General features: G+C 43.5%; 1 non-coding gene across 1 annotated transcript; it reads right to left on the reverse strand.

Moving 5' to 3' along the window:
• Positions 1–7,737: 7,737 nt before the first annotated feature.
• Trnat-ugu lies at positions 7,738–7,812 on the reverse strand. The gene has a single exon. It is a non-coding gene; the product is annotated as a tRNA-Thr (tRNA).
• Positions 7,813–8,798: the final 986 nt, after the last annotated feature.

An 8,798-nucleotide genomic window follows, 5' to 3' on the forward strand; every position in this document is an offset into this window, starting at 1 on the left:
TTAAACCTAACTAACCTAATGACATCACACACATCCATTCCCGAGGCAGAATTCGAACCTGCGACCGTAGCGGTCTCGCGGTTTCAGACTGCAGCGCCTAGAACCGCACAGCCACTAAAACGAATGCAGCCACCTTGAGAGTCGTGCTACAGTATCACCTGTACTAACCTGGTTTCTCTATTTTTATGATATGTTGATGATGTAAGATCAATGTAAGGTGAAATTTCTTTTAGTCTGGTGTTCATCTACCCACTGATCGTCGATAGTTGCGTACTACTTACTGTAGTCTACGTAGCTCCTATGCTTGTATTGATTATTAAGTATCCGTTGAGTGTTTCCTTCGGTACACAATATTTAAATGTATTTATTCAATTTTCGATATATTATTTGCTTGAATCCTCTTTCAGTGGGTCATCATTAACACGAACTGTCTGAAACGACTATGTGGCACTGAGTTCAGGAAATTTAACCTTCTGAATGACACTAATACAAGTTAGCACGAACGGTCTGAAACAATTAAGTGGCACTTATTTCAGAAAATTTTTCAGTCTCAATGACAATAATACAAGACGTACTAAGTAGATGGCAAAATAGGACAAACCATACCATGTTTGTCACTTGAAACTTTCAATGTTAGAGCTGTTCCCAAGATTGACAAATCGAGCAAGAAGACACCAGTATTTAGAGCATCTGATATTAATCAAGCAATTCCAGCATTTTACTTATTTGTTTATTTTTTAAAATCCACGATCCGCTTTCAACATACTTTGTAAGTGACCGGAATTTTAAGGTTAGTGAACGTTCACGCTCTTGTAATAATTTGGAAAATAGTAGGGAACGAATAAAATTGGGTAAAACAAATGAGAAGATCAATGTAGAGCTAATGAAAGTGTGTGAATACACTGAGGTAACAAACGTCATGGGATAGAGATATGCACATATACACATGGCGGTGGCATTGCTTGCTTGTAAAACGGCTTCCACTGGCAACGCCATAATGGGCGCTCGACTGTAGTTAACAGACTTTGAATGCGTAGTGGTATTTGGGGTTAGATGCATGGGACATTCTGTTTCGGAAGTCGTTAGGGAATTCAATATTTCGAGACTCACAGTGTCAAGAGTGTGCCGAAAATAAGGAATTCAGCCATTACTTCTCACCACGGACAACGCAGTGGCCGATGACCTATACTTAAAGAGCAGCGGCGTTTGAATAGAGTTGTCAGTGCCAACAGCCAAGTGCCACTGAGTGAAATAGCCACAGAAAACAATGTGCAAAGTTAGGATAATGCGGCGAAATCTGTTGCTAATGGATTATGGATGGCGTAGTGCAGCAGACAACTGACGCTTAGTGCCTTGGCCTGTAGCGTCTCTCCTGGGCTACTGACCATATCAGTTGGACCCTAGACTACTGGAAAACCGATTGCAGGATGCCTTGGATCCAAGTTGTCAACAAGGCGATGTACAAGCTGGTGGTGGCTCTGGAACAGTGTGGGCTTTGTTTACAAGAAATGAACTTGGACCTCTGGTCCAACTGAGCTGTCCATTGCCTGGAAATGGTCATGTTCGACTACTTGGAGATCATTTGCTGCCATTCGTGGACTCCATGTTCCCAAACGACGATGGAATTTTTACGAATAATGATGCACCTTGTCACCGGGCCACAGTCGTTCGCGATTGTTTTGAATAACATTCTAGACACTCCGAGCGAATGATTTGACCATCCAGATCCCTCGACATGAATCTAATCGAGCGTTTGTGCAACATAATCGGGAGGTCAGTTGATATACAATATCCTGCACCGGTGGCACTTTCACATGGCTCAATATTTCTACAGAGGACTTTCAACGACTTGTCGAGCCTATGCCACATCGAGCTGCTGTTCTACGCTGGGCAAATGGGGGCCCGACACAGTATTAGGACGTATCCCATGACATTCGTCACCGCAGTTTAGCCTGTGTCTGACAAACAGTGGAACAGTGTTTGGTCATGTGCTTTCGTACAGCGCTTGTGTCAAGTGTGAACACTTCTACAAACAGTGCAAGGGCGCAAAGGTTTCTGGCTCTCGGGAGTGCAAATTAATTAAAAGCGGGCGAACTTGTAACACTAAAGAGATTATTCCCTTACTCCTCCTGTTTTGCATGGGAACAACGCAGAAAATCTTTTAACTTAACACGAAATTCGCGTCACCACTCATCTTTACATCGAAGTGCATGTGTGCCATTTTCATTAACATGGATAGGAACTTAACTCCAACAAAATACCACTAATCCAGCGAAAAAAATCTCCATGATAGACTCCTTTCTAAGACCTACACTGTTGCACAGTTACTAAAATTCTGAGAACATTGTTTTCTCCCTTTTTTTCTGTTCGTTAAATTCATCTTTAGTATGTATTTATTGTATCGTTGATTCAGTATTACGATTATTCTAGTAAATTTCTTGAAAACATTTACATTTCAGTTTGTAAAAGTTTCAAGTTGCTCAAAGCTACCGTCGCTGTCAAATCTTTATGAGGTAAAAAATAATTTGACGATTTCAGTTATATCGAACTGATTAAAAATACATGTAAATGTCGTGTGACTAGGGCCACCCGTCGGGTAGACCGTTCGCCGGTTGCAAGTCTTCCGATTTGACACCACTTCGGTGACTTGCGCGTCGATGGGGTTGAAATGATAATGATTAGGACAACACAACACCCAGTCCCTGAGCGGAGAAAATCTCCGACCCAGCCGGGAATCGAAACCGGGCCTTTAGGATTGAGATTCTGTGGTGCTGACCAGTCAGCTACCGGGGGCTGACATCGAATTCATTAAGATGAAATGTGTTTTTCATCAGTCTGAAACAACAAACCAGATTTATAGAAACTCGGGTCGAATCTTAGTAGTGTAAATAATTTTTACACCTATTTGGCTTTATGAGGGAGCAGTTCCTGATCACAGCGCATCATTATTGGAGCATTAATTTCAAACTTCTCCCCTTTGACCCATCGAGTTTGCGCACGTTACACTATTGATGATTCGTCTGCTGCTATGGCCGAGCGGTTCTAGGCGCTTCAGTCCGGAACCATGCTGCTGCTACCGTTGCAGATTCGAATCCTGCCTCGGGGATGGATCTGTGTGATGTCCTTAGGTTAGTTAGGTTTAAGTGGTTCTAAGTGAAGAGGACTGATGACCTCAGATGATAAGTCCCATAGTGCTTAGAGCCATTTGAATCATTTGAATTTGGTTCGTCTGCTGGATGATGATGTCCGGCTTGTTGGACCCATGATGCCATTCGACAGCGTGGGCTACATATCGGACTCCAAACTGAGAGTGTCTTTCACTTCAAAACTATACAGAAATGATACACATTAATCGCCGTTATATTAGTGAGGTACTAAAATTTAAGAAAAAATGCTTTCAAATCACATCCTGTTTCACTAGGTCCACAGAGACCCAATTACCCGTAATGAGTAACGTGAGTACGTAATGAGTAAAGTTGCTTTGGTAACTAGCACGTTGCAGTTATAATCAGAGGAATGCTTTTGTAGTCCTCTAAGCCTTCACAAACAACTGTTCTCGCAAGGAGTGTGCTTCAGGGAGCGGTGTAGTCGAAAGAGGTCACTGTCTCCTTATTTTGGAACACTGCTGCGTATTAAACACGTTTACGTAACGCTGATGCGTTTCCAGGGAGCGATGGCGCGACTAGATTGCGAGTCTGGGTCAGCAAAAACGAACGAAGTGGCAGCTTAGTTGCTCGGCTAGCTCCCCACATCGCGTTCAATGTGGTCGCAAAACAGAGCGTTGTTCCCGGTAATATACCAGTCCAATCTCACGTTGGCAACTGTTGCAGCTAACCCAGTATGGGTGGCACAGAGTAAGGTCTCTTAAAGGAGGCGCGCTTTGGTCTGCGTAGCGGAAACGGTTCTGTCTACTGGATACTATTCAGTCGAAAGCTCACTCTATTGGAGCTCATTCAGTATCACATAATCAGATGCATTTCATCATATGTTGTACTCTTGTTTCCTGCGAGTAGCAGTTTCTAGCTCGCGGTCTGTGAACGTTATGAGTTCCTACGTTTGCTAATATCTAGGTAGGACTCTGCTGTCACACAACTTCAGAAATTATTAAGAGCCGGCCGTGGTGGCCGAGCGCTTATAGGCGCTACAGTCTGGAACCGCGCGACCGCTACGGTGGCAGGTTCGAATCCTGCCTCGGGCATGGATGTGTGTGATGTCCTTAGGTTAGTTAGGTTTAAGTAGTTCTAAGTTCTAGGGGACCTCAGCAGTTATGTCCCATAGTGCTCAGAGCCATTTGAACCATTTTTTGATTAAGAATGAAATTTTCTATCTTAACTGAGCGACAATCTGGGCGTAGAAGAAACCAGTCAGACTAAATTGTCGCAGCATGTACTTGCCGAAGTTTATACAGAATGTGCTTCTCTGCTCTACAAACGATACTTTACAAAACTTGAAAGAAATGTCTTTCATTACATTCTTTACCAGCATTCTGTTTTATGGGGTCATCAAATTCTCGTCTTGTGATACTACTGTACTTGTAAGTTAACACCCATTTTCGACCATCAGTTGATGAGGCGAGTCGAAAGATGGTAGGCGTGGTTCAAGGACGAATGGTCAGACAACATCTGAGGGACAGTCAAACGAAAATCGGACACTAGCCACTACGGGACCGCGTAATGGTTCCATTCAAAACCGATCACCACACGCTTTAAGACATTTATCCCATTTGGGGACGAAAGATCAATTCTTGTTCGTAGAATACGGTCGTTAGCATATTCTCCCGTAACCGTTTCTTCTACTCCTTCCCCTACAACCACTTTCCAATCCCCCATGACTATTAGGTTTCCATCTACCTTTACGTACTGAATTAACCGTACAATATCCTCGTAAACTTTCTCTATCTCTTCATCTTCTACTTGTGACTTCATGTGTAGGTAACTAGTGTTGTCGGTGTTGCTTTGCTGTCGATTCTGATGAGAAAAACCCTATCACTGAACTATTCGTAATAACTCACTCTCTGCCCTACCTTTCTATTCATAACGAATGCTACTCCCATTATGCCATTTTCTGCTGCTGTTGATATTACCCTGTACTCATCTGACCAGAAATCCTTATCTTCTTTTCGTTTCACTTCACTGATCCCCCCTATATCTAGACTGAGCCTTTGCATTTCCCTTTTCAGATTTTCTAGCTTCCCTAACGCTTCTGACATTCCACGCCAGAACCCTAACTTTATTCTTTCGTTGGTTATTCGATCTTTTTCTCATTGTCATATCTATCTTGGCAGTGCGTTCCCGCAGATCCGAATCGGGGTCTATTTCGGAAGCTTATGGCAGTGGGGAGATCATCATGAAACATTTTCAATTACAGGCCACATGTCCTGTGGATACACATTACGTGTCTGTAATGCAGTGGCTTCCGTTGTCTTCTACATCCGCTTGCCGTTCATCATGCTGATTCTTATGCCTTTAGGGGTAGTTTTCCACCTCAAGGACAAGAGTGTCCTGAACATCTTGCCGCTCCTCCGCCCTCTTTTACAAGACCGTTGACAGAATGGGGTCCACTTCCTATGCCGGAAGTCTTCGGCCGCCATTGTTGATGACCTGTATTCAAAATTCAAGCTGTGGCGGGGTTTTTACCCGGGACTGAGATCGTTTTGATTAATAGCCAAAGCTAGTCAAAGACGCCACCACTAAACCACAGGTGCCGCAAATTCTTACTGTAGTAGGTTAAACGAGAAAAATGTGTTGAAAAATAAATGCACGTTTATAAGTGGCCTTTCCGTACAAAGTATCTTCACGTGCTCTTTTCCGTGGCGTACTGACACTTTATATCTGCCATATCAGTTTTGAGCCGCACAAGATTTTATTTCAGCCGCTTTAATTAATCGAACAAATATGACTAGACACTTCCTACAACCAACTGTCTGGGGTGTAGGACGCAGGGGCATTGTGAAATTACACTGTTGTGTCATCATTATGTCTGTACGTCTACAAGTTTTGAGTTCCGATTTAAATACTGTGTCAAGTGATAGAAAAACACGTCATCATAAGGAGACCCAAATGGTGTTCTTCGGTTGTTGCTGTAACTTATAACTTCCCTTTGGCGAATCGCTTGTCAGCATAACTGTATGTCATCGGATATAGTAAGCTTTTCAGTTAAGATCATGAAAACACGAATCAGAAATACAGCCACAATTTTCGAATTTTTCGTTACAGAAACAGCTACGAAGTGTCAATTTGTCTCTTTGATGTTGAAAATTTGGTTAATGCCTAAGCTCTTCTCTGGGCGACTCACATGAAAGGCCCATCAAGTGACAGTAACGTTGGTTGTAATATTACGTCCAAAGCCCAGCGAACTGAATGCCACTTGATAGTGTAGCGGCCGCGTATCGCGATAAGGAAACTATAGAAGGGGAACAGAGACGAATGGGGAATCTTTCTAGCGAGGATACGGGTCGCAAATGGGGACATCCACTGACATAAGCTACACTGAGAAAGAACAGATTGTTACGGCCCGAGCCGGCCGAAGTGGCCGAGCGGTTCTAGGCACTACAGTCTGGAGCCGAACGACCGCTACGGTCGCAGGTTCGAATCCTGCCTCGGGCATGGATGTGTGTGATGTCCTTAGGTTAGTTAGGTTTAAGTAGTTCTAAGTTCTAGGGGACTGATGACCTCAGATGTTAAGTCCCACAGTGCTCAGAGCCATTTGAACCATTTTTTTGTTACGGCCCGGCACCTGGATACAAACAATTTGGAAATGGCGAAGCTAGTCGGATGATCGCATGCTACGGACAGTGGTTGAAGAACGGAAGAATCACGAATAGGCAACCCTATCACGAGACGTGGAGGTCGGAGGCTTGCTCGGTCTATAAAGCAGCAATGGCGGCGATCTGTGGTGAATCTGAGGACAGAGGACAGTGCTGGTGCAGGCACAGGCGTTTCGGACCACACCGTTCAGCACACAGCGTTGAACAGAAGATGACCGGTACGTGTTCCCATGTTGACACAACGACATCGTCAGCAGAAACTGCAATGGGCTGTTTTTCGAGGAGTTCCTTGCGGGGTGAGGGAGTGGCTATGTACGTAAAAAAACAGTATTCCATTTGAGCCCATAGACATATCACGGCACTGGACCGAACAGATATTTTAATGTTGTGCAGGGGCAGTTGAATTTAGTGAAACTAAACTTCTAATTGGTGTTGTTTATAGGTCCTCTGACTTCAGAGCGTTTCTGCTGAAGGGGGTTCTTGATTCACTTTGTAGGAAGTACCTAAAATTAGCTGTATGTGGTGACTTCAATATAAATTTTGTATATGATGAAGCAAGAAAAAGGATGCTGGTAGATCTCCTAAGTTCATATGATACGATGCAAACAGTATTTTCCAACTAGGGTGCACGGGAACAGTAGCACACCCATAGACAAAATTTTTATTCATTCTTAATTACTAGATGGGCATTCTGTTACTACAAGGGTGAATGGCCTTTCAGACCATAATGCACAAATTTTCACACTAAAAGGCTTTTGTACTCAAACAAATGTCACATATAATTACAAACTGTAGAGGAACGTTAATCCAACAGCAATAGAGTTTTTTTAAACCTTGTCAAGGAACAAGAGTGGCAGGATATTTATAGTGCCGATAACATCGATGATAAATATAATGAAATGATAATTAAATGGACACCCTAGCTGCAAACAGGCGTTGATATACTTCATTGGGGACATGTTGAAAATCTGTGCCCCGACCGGGACTCGAACCCGGTATCTCCTGCTTACATGGCAGACGCTCTTTCCATCTGAGCCACCGAGGGCACATAGGATAGTGCGCCAGCAGGGACTTATCCCTTGCACGCTCCCTGTGAGACCCACATTCCCAACATGTCCACACCACTATATTCGTAGTGCGCCTAGTAGATGTTCGCCCATCATACTCATTACTCGTGGCAGATTAACCTACCAAGTCCCGTAAGAATTCGTGCATAGCGTGTGCGTTTCCACAAGAAGGTCAGTGGCCGGGAAGCCATATTTTAACTATATATGACGGTAGTATCTGTTCCCGAAAGAACAGTTACCGTTGATGACCATGCAGCTTTGCTAGAAATGAAATGCTAATTACATGGACACCCTAGCTGCAAACAGGCGTTGATATACTTCATTGGGGACATGTTGAAAATGCGTGCCCCGACTGGGACTCGAACATGGGATCGCATGCTTATGTGGCAGGCGCTCTATCTATCTGAGCCACCGAGGGCACAAAGTATAGTGCGCCTGCAGGGATTTTCCCCTTGCACGCTCCCCGTGAGACCCACATTCCCAAGTCCACACCACTACATTCGTAGTGCGCTTAATAGATCTTTGCCCATCATACTCATTACTCGTGGCAGATTAATCTACCAAGTCCTGTACTAGTTCGGGCATAGCGTTCGTACAAGAAGGTCAATGGCCGGAAAGCCATATTTTAACTGTATATGACGGTATTATCTGTTCCCGAACTAACGCTAAATCACAGTAAGACTCAGTTTTTACAGTTTGTAACACACAATTCAACAAAACCTGACGTTCTAATTCCACAGAATGGGCATATGATTAGTGAAACTGAACAGTTCAAATTTATAAGTGTTCAGATACTTGGTAATCTGTCCTGGAAAGCCCACGTTCAGGATCTTGTTCAAAAACTTCATGCTGTCATTTTTACTATTCGAACGGTGTCTGAAGTGAGTGATCTTTCGACACGAAAATTAGTCTACTTTGCTTTTTTCATTCGCTTATGTCGTATGGTATAATATTTTGGGTAACTC

This window comes from Schistocerca piceifrons, chromosome 1, assembly GCF_021461385.2.
Source record: "Schistocerca piceifrons isolate TAMUIC-IGC-003096 chromosome 1, iqSchPice1.1, whole genome shotgun sequence".
NCBI lineage: Eukaryota > Metazoa > Arthropoda > Insecta > Orthoptera > Acrididae > Schistocerca > Schistocerca piceifrons.